Source organism: Dama dama, chromosome 8 (genome assembly GCF_033118175.1).
Source record: "Dama dama isolate Ldn47 chromosome 8, ASM3311817v1, whole genome shotgun sequence".
In the NCBI taxonomy this organism is placed as follows: Eukaryota; Metazoa; Chordata; class Mammalia; order Artiodactyla; family Cervidae; genus Dama; species Dama dama.
In genome coordinates this window covers 23002089-23014244 of record NC_083688.1, presented here as the reverse complement: position 1 = coordinate 23014244, position 12156 = coordinate 23002089, and the positions used below count along the sequence as shown (strand labels likewise).

Sequence of the window (12156 nt, the reverse complement as noted above, 5' to 3'; positions counted from 1 at the left end):
AGGGGCCCAAAGGCGTGAAAACATTACTTCAAAGCTAACACAAAAGTATTAGCCTCTTTCCGTCTCTGTTTTGATTGTCTTATTGAAGGACATTATACAGCAAGGGAAGAAGATAGTCTCTTGAAAGGAGGCCCGTGGTTTGACACGGGTTTCTTTTTGAGAGGTTATAAATATTGATGAGTCATAAATCTTTGGCGGTTCATAGTGCGAGCTCAGAGCTCACACGTTTACAGACCTGGGTTCAGGCTCTGGCATTGACACATACAGACTGTATGAGTAACCACGGACACCTGGGCGGCTATACACTCTTCTGCACAACTGTCTGAATGGGAATGATGTTAGGATCTGTCCTACACGTAGCCGTGAGGCTGGAGGAGAGACGCTGAACCTCTATCAAACCTCTGCATACAAATACTAACCAGCACGCTTCTCTCACTACTCCTCCTTCCTCTGACTGCAGGTTTTGACCATGTGACTCAGAACCTAGCCAATCACAGGCTCTCGTTCCCCTGACCACAGCCATTGGTCCAGGGAAAGGCACATGACCCAACCTGAGCCAATCAGAGTTCCTCCCTGGGATTTTTTTTTTCTGACCTAAACAGCTAGGAAGCTCATCTTTCCTCTTTGATCTTGAGGCTGTAGGGAGGTCAGCCTGAAGGTGCCTGCAGTCGTGGTTCAGAGACAAGACATGGTGGGAAAGAAAAGAGGTTCAAGGACGTGAGTCTCTAGTTCCGGTCACCTCCAGGGCCAAAGCACCCTCGCCCTGGCTCCAGGTCAGCAACGTAAGCCAGTAGCTCCCCCCAGGCTCTCCGTGTTTTCGAGTCAGTTATTTTGACTACACTTGATCATACTTCTGCACTTGTAACCAAAAGATCAGACAGTAATTAAAGTGCATATAATCTAATCAGTGACCAAATCCTCAATAAAAATAATTTTCTCCTAAGTGGATTCATTGGTTAAAAAAAAAAAAGACCAAAAAAAAAATTTTTTTTTAGTAGAAAAAGCAAACACTGCCATTATTTATACAGTATTTCCTCAAAAGAAAGAAAAATCTATTTTCATTTTCAGTCACCTTGTTCGTTTTCCAGTTGGGTTCATATTCAGTGTTAAACTTTCTCACCTGCCCACATTCACTTTCAAGATTTGGCCCATAAAAACTGGGGCCAAAAACAAATAGTTATTTTTTTCTATAGCTGTATTAGTTGGCACTAAATGCAGAGGGTATGTGGGGGGTGGGGCACGGGGTGGAGACAAGGACTGATGCTATTTTTATCATGCTCATAGAAATTCCCCAGGTTACTGGACTTCTCTCTGCTGTAAGGTGGGGGAAGTCATTACAAAAACAAAGTATATTCACCAAGGTTTGCAGTCATTGTAAGAAATCCTTTCTGCTTTTTCATAGGATTTATTTATGTTTTACATTAAAATGTCTCCATATTATCATTCTCCCAAGAATGAACTGATAAAAATAGAAAGGCACAGTGGGCTCCAATTTTCCAATTATCTTCTGAGGCAAAGGGCAAAGTCTGAGGTCAGACTGAGGCAGGAGCATGGGGTGTTCCTGGTCTCATCTTGAATTAGGGCATCCACCCCAACCTTTGAAGGAATTCAGGGAGGAAATGGGGATGAAATGTTTGTCCAAATGCATGAATGGAATTACAAATAGAAGACTGCTGAGGCTCAGTGGCCATCCCCATGCACAAAAAAGAGGCACAGAAGGAACGCCAACTTCTCTGGACTGGGCTGACATCCAGACCTGGAAATCTAAAAGCAGAATAAAGGGAGAATCATTTACTGTGTAAATTGACTTGGCCTGTTGGGTGAAAGGTAGCATTTCTCAAAAGAGAAATAAAACTGTCCTAGTCTTTCAGTGTTCTTAAACAAATTGTGAACTTAGAGATAAGAAATAACCTAAAGGTGTAGTTTATTGCATCTGACTCCATTCCATACCTAAGGGTATTTTTTTAAACCCAATATTGATTTTTAGATTAGACATACAATCTACTCATGAGGAAAGATGGTTCTGCAGAGAGAAGGAGGACACATTTATGAATGGAGACAGAGGTTTACAAAGAAGATCCCAGTATACGGGACTCAATGTATCACACATTTTTATAAATGTCTCCAAGTAGGAATACAAACCAAATACATCTTCCTGTTGGGCCTCAATGCTATTTCTGAGCCCTAAAGAGCCAAACTGAATGATTTATTTGGTTTAAAAGAAAAAATGAAAGAGAATAATTTCATGCAGATAAACATATAACTGCATTTCAGAGAAAATTTCATCTGGGCCTGATATTTATGAGAAAGCTGGGTCAGAAAGGAAAATAAGCCAAGAAGTTAAACTGTTTTTTTTTTTTTTTTTTAATAAAATGTTTGAGATCACTATTTCAACACACCTATTGTATAGGTAAGGAAATTAAGATCCAAATGGTCAACTATATAAATCTTTTATGGCACAGTGCATACCCTCTCCCAACCCAGGCCTCCTTCCACTAAACTTAGCTTAAGACATTAGCCAAAAAACTGCCCTGGCAAAAACTGAAAAAAAAAAAAATCATAACAACAAAAAATGGGTCAGAAAGAAGGCATGCTATCACCATCATCGAAAAGGTTAGTGGAAATAAGCTAGAAAGTCTTCTACCTCGTGGGCTTCCCTGGTGGCTCAGTGGTAAAAAATCTGTCTGCTAATGCAGAGGACATGGGTTCAATCCCTGGTCTGGGAAGATCCCCTGGAGAAGCAAATGGCAACTCACTATAATATTCTTGCCTGGAGAAACCCATGGACAGAGGAGCCTGGTGGGCTATGGTCCATGGGATTGCAAAGAGCCGGACACTACTCAGAAACTGAACAACAATTCTACCTTCTACAAATTGTGAAATACGAAGTATAGCCAGTGGACTTCAAGGAAGACAGAACAAAGCCAAAAAGGGTTCAAATGAGGATAAATGAAGTGAACACAGATACAGAAGCCATTCTGTGTTAGACTTCCGCTTTTTTCTCAGTAATGTTCTGTCTTAGAAGACATGGTTGATCAAACATTCTTTTTATGTTAGGATATAGATTGATTAAGTGCAGAAGTACCAGCACCAGGGGTAGAGGTCTAGAGGCAGAGCTCCCCTTTAAGCCCAGAAGACAAGCACTGGTTCATAAAATGTGCAGCAAACTTATTAAAGATATGAAAATGGTTTAGTTCAACATCCATTAAATGCCTTTGGGTCATGCACCATTGCTGGTGCAAATGTAACCAGAACTGAAGCACAACTTCACACCATTTGGGAATCTGGTGGATAGAGCATGTTGCTATGACACAGTAACCACCATCAGAAAGGCATCCATTGGGTAGTGTACATGTGTGTGCACACCACATGTGCATCAGGGAGGACTGGCAGATACTACTGGTCTTCAGGAAAGACTTTTTGGAACAGGTGACATGAGATGTGAGTCCTGAAAAAGTGGAAGTTGGCCAGACAACGAACGCAGAAGATAGAGAAAGAGAATTCCAGGCAGAGGTCCAGTAGGAGCCAAGATAAGGAGGCGAGGGCACATCATGGTGTGGTAAGTCTGTAGGAAGTTCAGTTTTGCAAGAAAAGTTGTGGTGTTGGAAAAGACTCTTGAAAGTCCCTTGGAGAGCAAGGTGATCAATCCAATCGATCCTGAAAGATATCAACTCTGAATATTCATTGCAAGGACTGATACTGAAGCTGAAGCTCCAGTACTTTGGCCACCGATTGAGGGCAGGAGGAGAAGGGGGTGACAGAGGATGAGATGGTTGGATGGCACCACAATGGACATGAGTTTGAGCAAGCTCTGGGAGATAGTGAAGGTCAGGGAAGCCTGGTGTGCTGTAGTCCATGGGGTCGCAAAGAGTTGGACACAACTTAGCAACTGAACAACAATGCAGCAGGGAGGTGGGAAGGGACTGAAGAAAGCTTGGCCTTTGTCAAGTCATTACAAATGGCCAGCAGCCTGGGGAGGTGCTGGAGAGAAAGGCACTGTGGCAAGTTGTCTGGCTGAGTGCTGACTTGTGGGATAGGACTGCCCAAAGGGAGCTAAGTGATCTTGGGAACACAGTGCATGACTCTGGGCACCATGTGAGATGAGCTGAACCATGTTCCAAGGGCTGAGGTCTTCTGGCTTTGGGACATTGAATTCAGCCTGCCCTGTCTCCTCCTGTGGTAATGGGGCAGGAGGAGGGTGGTGAGGTCTGTGGAAATGGTTTATTATCAGCAGAGACTGCATTTCAGTACAGGTGAGCCAATGCCAGAATTATGTATCTGCAACCCTCCATGGAGAGGCTCAAAAGTATTTCGAGAAATTCTGGTACAGCACCTTTAAATGTGAACAGAAAGATCACCTCTTCAATCTGAGACACTGACCTTGGGACACAACACAGCTACTCCTTCAGAATAGGGCTTTGTCCCCAAGAGGGAGGCGCTGAGTTTTCTCGGGAGGGACACAAACGGATTCTGACTTGAGGGGCCCACAGTAAGCAGGCCCAGCAGCAACGTGGACAATGGTTTGAAAGGCGTACAAAACTAGTGTGAAAGACCAGGCAGGAGATGGTGCAGTCAGTCACTCAGGACTGCCCGTGGTCATCCCCCAGCCTGTGGTTGCCAGCTCAGAAGACCATGGGCACTGGGAAGCTGCTGTAAGGGGGGACCATGGGTCCAGGGGGAGTGGAAAGCAAGCAGTCTCCAGCCTACCCAGGCCCTGGGAGCTCCATGCCAGCCACGTGCTGCTACATGGCAATGCAGGCCTCCTGTTCCAGGGCCCCTGGTTTTTAAGAGTAGCTGTAAATCCAAGTGATAACTCAACCTTTCTAAAGATTAACTCAATTTCTGTAGACCTGTGTTCAGGCCAACAATATGTCTGCCAGCTAGAAATGGCGCACTGGCCATCACTGTGCCACTTCTGGACTGCAAAGCAGAACCGGGCCACAGTGACTGGAGCTGAGGTTTAAGGGATTTCACAGCACCAGCACTAGGACTCGGTGACTGTCTGGATGTGGGGGGCTAGTGGCTGCTGGAGGAGTCTGGCGACCCTGGGAGGTCCCTGCTTTAGCCCCCTGGTGAATGGTGGCACCATCACATAAGACAGGGGACAGGTTTTTGCTAAGGATGAAACAGGTATGGGGTGGATGATTAAAAACTAAAATCACTTTTGGACTTATTGTGGGTTTTCTACCTCAAGAGCATGGATCAGCCCACTAGATTGGAGGGAACTAGCTGAAGATACAATCTGGGACTTTGAACTGGTGAAAGTGGAAGCCACGGTAAAATGGTAACTCAAACACTCCTCATAGAGCTCAATATGGGTGAGACCTGAGCCCCAGGAAACCCCAGGAGGTAGTGGAGTTGCCAGGGAGGCAGAAGGCAAACCAGGAGGAGATAGCAACTAGGGAAGAAGAAAAGTATCCAAGAGAAAAAGAGGAAAGATCCATACCCAGTCCTGCAGAAAGGTCTACAGGACATCCTTAGATCCTTCAGGAATTATGGTGTCTCGATGGGGAAAAAATGGAAACAGTGACAGACTTTATTTGCTTGGGCTCCAAAATTCACTGCAGATGGTGACTGCAGCCATGAAATTAAAAGACCCTTGCTCCTTGGAAGAAAAGCTACGACAAACCTAGACAGCATATTGAAAAGCAGAGACATCACTTTGCCAACAAGGGTCCATATAGTCAAAGCTATGATTTTTTCAGTAGTCATGTATGGTTGGACCATAAAGTAGGCTGAGTGCCAAAGAACTGACACGTTTGGGCTGTGGTGTTGGAGATGACTCTTGAGAGTCCCCTGCACATCAAGGAGATCAAACCAGTCAATCCTAAAGGAAATCAACCCTGAATATTCATTGGAAGGACTGATGCTGAAGCTGAAGTTCTAATACTTTGGCCACCTGATGTGGAAGAGCCGACTCATTGGAAAAGACCCTGATGCTGGGAAAGATTGAGGGCAGGAAGAGAAGGGGGTGACAGTGACAGAGGATGAGATGATTGGATGGCATCCTCAACTCAATGGACATGAGTTTGAGCAAACTCTGGGAGATGGTAAAGGACAGGGAAGCCTGGCGTGCCGCAGTCCATGGGGTCACGAAGAGTTGGACACAACTGAGCGACTGAACAATAACTCCTACTGTGGGGAGACTGGCCAGGTTGCAGAGTTGAGAAGAAAGGGGAGCCTGAGGAAGGGTTAACTCACTTAAGAAGACCTGGATACACAGGTGGTCACTGTAGCTGAGTTGGGGATGCAGAGACAAGGGAGGTTATGATGCTTTTAAAATACTGTTAACGTGCACATCCGTGGCTGATTCATGTCAATGTATGGCAAAACCACCACTATACTGTAAAGTAATTAGCCTCCAATTAAAATAAATAATTTTTTTTTAAAAAAGAGTTCATAGGGAGTCATGAGGCACTGTCAGATGTGTCTCTGTCTCTCTGATCTTTTCTTAAGTCCCTGCCCATCCCCCGATTTTTCTTCTATTATTCTACCGTATTCCAACTCTATCAGAGCATAGTTATATTTGTTTTCTGTCTGTCTGCTTCCACAAGAAAGACTGTTTCAGAAGAGCACGGACCTGCTATCTTTACCATACATCAGGGCCTAACAAAGTGCCCGGACACAACAGGTGCTTAAGATTTCTTGGATGTGGGTAACTGTGGAAAAGTCTGTGGGAAGGAAATGGGGTGGGACATGCAGAGACATCAATCCAGTGACTCCTGTTTTCCCAGCAGAATGGGTCATTAGTCACCTGCCAAAGGGGAAGGAGGGTAGGGAAGAGATCTCCTATGGTCAAGAAGAGTTGTGATGGGAGGACCAATCTGCAACCCGGAAGGAAGGAGCCTGTGGTGCAGAGACACTGAGATGCTGATTTCAGAAGCTGAGCAACTCTGGGTGAGGGCAAGACCCGGATGTAGAGGACCCAGTAGCAGAGTGGGTGGAGATCCCTGGAGTTGAGCTGGTCAAAGAAGCAGGCAGGGGAGCATCGTCTACGTGAACTGTGGGACTAGGGGAGGAGAGAAAGCCCACGGGACAAAGTCATCCATGCTGTGGGAGACGGACTGGTTGGCAGAGGACGGCTACAGAGACGGGTAGCTGGGGCCTGACTGGGTCCCCACCTCATTTTCAACTCTGCCACCTCAAACAATCTCTGACTAGTATTTGGTTACTGACGTGTGAAACTGAAAATTACTGTCCTTTACAGACTGACTCATTTCTGTCCTTTTAAAATTACACTAATAAGTGAAGTTCAAGGGAGACGAAATTTTCTGCATAGATTCATTTTTTAAAGAATAAAAAAAAAGAAAGATGACATCTTGCTGACCTTCTAATTGCCCTGCACTGTACAATATTTTTGAACCACATTTCAAGCAAGAATCAAAACTCAGAGTTGAAAGAAACCTTACATGATTTCAGCTAACACCTTCATTTGCATGCCTGAAGAAAATTTTCACTGAAATATTGCAAACAGCCCATAATTACTGATTTAGATATGCAGACAGCATTGAAGGTATCTTCAATTTCTGAAGTGTGCTTTAGATACACAAATTAGCAACGCTTACATTTTTCCCAGTTATCAGTGTTCAACTTTCGATATAAAATCTCCAAAGTATAAAATTATCATGTAGATTGCTCCTGAACAGTTCAGAGGGGTAATCTGCTTCCCGGCTTGAAAAAGGAAGTCAAATCTTCAAACACCTTTTTATGTTGATGCTAAATATAAGAATATAAATATAAAAATGCTCCCTGAGAAGTAGTCAAAGCAAGACACAGCAGCATTAGAGATTTCTCAAGAGAGACATAGGCGAAGATTATTTTTCGTTCATTAAAACAGTAAAACCTTTGAGAGCATCTTCCATGATACCTGAAGGTGGAGTGCTGTCTTATGTAATAGAAGCCTTTCCTCTGCACTCAGTTTGTAGGCAAATTAAACACCCAGTTCCCCCAGAATTTCTGAGTACTTTCACCTTACCTGTAGGCACTAATCTGTATTGCAAGTCCCACTGCGACAGGCGATTAAAAAAAAAAAAAAAAAAAAGCAAAGATCTGCTCCACAGGGTTAAATCGGAGGCAGGAAACCAAAGGCTCTCCCCCAAACCACCCGTTACCCCCACTCTGCTCAGGCAGCGGTAACAAGTAGGAGTCCGTAGGAGTCCTCCGTAAGAGGAGGTGCTCCAGTAAAGTACGGGGTAGGGGACGCCCGCGAGTACCTGTGTACCCCAAGTTCAGGGTCAGGGGCGCCCGATAGGACGGACCGGCAGCAGCCACGGCGGCCCCAGAACTCCCGGTCGCGGGCACACCTGGACGCCACCGTAAGCGCGGCCCCTCGGCTCCCCGCCCGGGTCCCACCCCGGCTCCCCGCGGGGCCGGGCGCGCACGCCGCCGAGGCCGAGGCAGCCCGGTCGGGCGAGACTGAGAAAGTTCCTCCGCCCGACGCCAGCGCCCCCGGGCCCCGCTCGCCCCGCAGCCTCCCGGCCGGGCGCAAGGTCACGGCGCGCAGCCTGCGGCGCGCGGAGCTCCGGGACCGTCCCCGGCGCGGCGGGCAGCCCCGGCCGCTCCCCGGCCGCTCCCCTCCCGCTCCTCGGGCGCCCGGGATCGGCCGCGGGCGCGCAGCCCCGTACTCACCGCCCCTCGCTCGGGATCCCCAGGTGGCGGCCGTGGGGCGCGGCGCGGCCGGAGCCGGAGCCGGGTGTTGGCGGGGCGGGGGAAGTCGCGGCAGGAAGAGCGGCGAGGAGTGAGGCGGCGGCGCCTACACAAGCCGCGGAGCCTGGCAACCCTACAGCGCGAGCCGCCAGCCACGGCGGCGGGGGCTTTATCGGCGGCCCGTGCGGCCCCCGCCCCTTCCTGCCGCCCCCGCCCCCGGCCCGCCCGGCCCCGCCTTCCCGCCGCCTTCTTTGTGTGCCGGCGGCCGCCGCGTCCCCGCGCCCGCACTCCGGGGCGCCCCCGCTCCCGCCGCCGTCCCGCCGAGGCCGCCCCCCGCGGGTTCCCGTCCCGGGGCTGCGCCGGAAAGCGCCGGGAGACGCGCCGACCCCGAGGTGCGGCGCCAGCCCGGGCCGTGCTGCACGTGGGTCGCCGGGCTCGGCGGGGGGTGTGGGAGGCGGGGAGGGACCCAGGGACTCGCGGCGCGTCCCTGGGACGCCGGGCGGGTCGTCTGGGCTTGTTCTCCCACCCCCCACCCCCCCAGCCTGCCCCGGGAGAGACGGGGTGGGACGCCCGGGGAGAGTGCCTACCGTTCCGGGTGATGGGGTGAACGGTGCCAGGTCGCGGCTGGGGAGGGACAGATCGCCCGGTGCCCCAGAGCCGACTTCTCCCGGCCTCGGGGACAGAGGAGCGGCCGCTGGTCGCCCTAGGCAATAGGCAGACGAGGGAATCCAGAAAACTGGATTCCTGCTTGTGGTGACAGCGTAAGGTACCCGCAGAGCCCAGGGCATCCGGCCCTTCCCAACCGGTTACTGCCGCCGATGGGACCTTGTGCGCCGCAGAGGGGCACAGACCCCAGAGGCTGGCGACAAATCACTGTCCCGCTTCCAGCTGTGTTACCCAGATCTCCCGTATTCAGCCCTCCTTTGCGTCAACTTAGGTTCGTGGGTACCCAACTTGAATGACATATAATTTATGTCTCCCGTAAACAGTGCGGAATCCTCATCACCAGGCCCACGGCCCCACCTGTGAGGGGGAAAAAAATGTAAATCTGAAACACATCCTTGAACTAAGCTTGCACGTACTGATGAGAGCAATTTGGACTCTTAGAAGGATTTTCACAGCCTCTCATAGAGGGAAACTATCTATGGGAGGTTTGGTCGTGAAACCAAAAGGAAACAGTTCACAAAGAGAAAACGCCTTTCACTGCTTTTCTCTCATATCTAGTATTTATATTCAGTTATGTGCAGGATACAGATCCTTTTTCCTTGTTCCCTCTGCCTGAAATGCTTTTTTTCCCTCCCCATGGTCTTCCTCATGACTACTTCCTTTTACCTCCGGTTGCAACTCAAATGTCACCCTCTCTAGAAAACCTTTCCTGGTCACTTGAGCTAAAGCCACTTCCTTCTTTCTCCAACCCATTACATTCTTAATAACTTTCATCATGATTTTTTTTTCACCTGTTTCTTGGCTAGTTTCCGCCCCCCATCCTTTCTCATTAGAATATATACTCCCAGAAAGCAGGGAAGAGAAACCAGTTGAATGTGGTTTCTAAGTCACCTAGTTCTTAGTGCCTGGAGCCAGTACTCCATCAAAGTAGTTGCTCAATAACTATGTTTTGACTAGTGGGTGGACAATGCCAAGTGACTATTAACAAGCTTAGGTATTGCTCCAGGGACAGGGTTATCGCTTGGTCTCATCTGGCAGGGTGAGCTGGAGCTGGGAACAATGAGATGGAGGTGGAAGAGGCTAGAGGAGAAAGCCCAGAGGTGGAGAAACTGGAATTAATATCTTCCAGATAGGAGTCATCCAGGGGACCAGAGGAGAAACAAACGAGAACCAAGATGTAGGTGAAGCCAGCTTCTGAAAGCCTGCCTGATCCCCCCATCCATTTCTATCTCCATCACTTTTGAAAACATTTTATTTATTGTTGGCTGCACTGGGTCTTTGTTGTTGTGCGTGGGCTTTCTCCACTTGTGGCGAGTGGGGGCCACGTCCTAGTTTCGATGCACCGGCTTCTCATTGCGGTGGCTTCTCTTGTTGCAGAGCACAGGCTCGAGGGCTCGCGGGCTTCAGTAGTTGCAGCTCGTGGGGGTCAGTATTTGTGGCATAGTGGCTTAGTTGTTCCCGTGGCATGTGGAATCTTCCTGGACCAGGGATCGAACCGATGTCCCCTGCGTTGGCAGGTGGATTCTTATCTGCTTACTCCATCACGCTTTTTAAATTGAACACTTTTATTGAGATAATTGTGAGTTCACATTGCAGCTGTAGGAAATATCACAAAGGTTCCTTGTATGTTTTGTCCTGTTTGCTCCAAGGGTAGCATTTTGTGAAACTACTGTGTAACATCACAATCAGGATATTAACATGGATAGATTGATTCATGTCTCAAACACTTTGGTAACTACTTTCAATTTCAAATTTTCAGTAAAATTACTCTGATTTTTGAAAGAAATGAAAAAATATTATTTTAAAGGGTTTCAGTTTCTTGTTTTAATGGAATCAACATTTTTTTAAGGTGAAAAATGTTTTATTTTCCCAATTAGAACATAGTGAGGGTTCAGATTCTTCATCTGTAAAAGACAGTCCGAAATCTTTGAAACTTGTTTCTGACCATTCACTTCCCCGCTCTACCCAGTACTGTCGAAGGAATGTTTTGAGCAATACTGTACATGACTTGTCAATTCTGAAATCAGACAGGATGCAGTGTTAACTAATATGCTGAACTATGCCTAGCCACTAATGGGCCTTTCTCTCTCCTTGGACATTGGATGAGACTGCCAATGAGTGCCTTCCAGAGGGAAGTGATTCAAGACAAAGACCCATTCTGCCAGTGCGATATGCTGGGAATATCAACTATGCTTGCTACAGAATGTGCATGGGGGCTGCTGGCCAGTCTCCCCAATGCCAGCAGGAGGACACAGGTACAATCTGCCAAGATTTCCATGACACTCAAGTGACCAGGCACGTTGACACCCATCATTAGAGGCTGCCCCCAAAAAGTTGTGTTGTTCCTACCTCACTTGGTGCCCATGAGCAGCAGTTCCTCTGGCGTTTGACCCTCACTGAAATGGATTTTTCATTGGTGTGCATTTTAAATCAGCATTTCCCTCCTGTCTCTACCTCTGTTTTATTTGAAAAATCCAAATTGTTTAACGCTCCTACCCACTTCTTTTTTTACGACTTCACATTCATAGCAGGATTTCATTTTGTCCTTCAATTGTGTGGCTTGCCTTAATCCTCTGATAGAGCTTCAAATTGTTTATTCCTTAAAAAAAAAAATTTTTTTTTCAAGTGACCTGGAGTTTAGCCAGCTCCAGCCAGTCTCTGAGTTTGGCTTTGTGTCCATAAGCCACAGTTGGGAGAAATGCAAGAAAATGCCCAAACAGAATAAAACAAATGATCTATTTAGTCTCGTTTCCTCTCTTGGAAGAGGTCCAGCTTTGAGTGCTTTGGAAGAAGATGAAAATCACCCCCCCACCCCACCCCGCCCCACCTCCACCGTTCTCTCAA

At 47.9% G+C, this 12156-nt stretch overlaps 1 protein-coding gene across 1 annotated transcript in view; it reads right to left on the bottom strand.

Moving 5' to 3' along the window:
- SERPINE2 (serpin family E member 2) overlaps nucleotides 1-8796 on the bottom strand; it is a 62922-nt gene extending 54126 nt beyond the window's left edge. The window contains exon 1 of the mRNA XM_061148632.1: nucleotides 8629-8796. The gene's annotated coding sequence lies outside the window, so the exon portion shown is untranslated. The remainder of the gene's footprint in view (nucleotides 1-8628) is intronic.
- Nucleotides 8797-12156: the final 3360 nt, after the last annotated feature.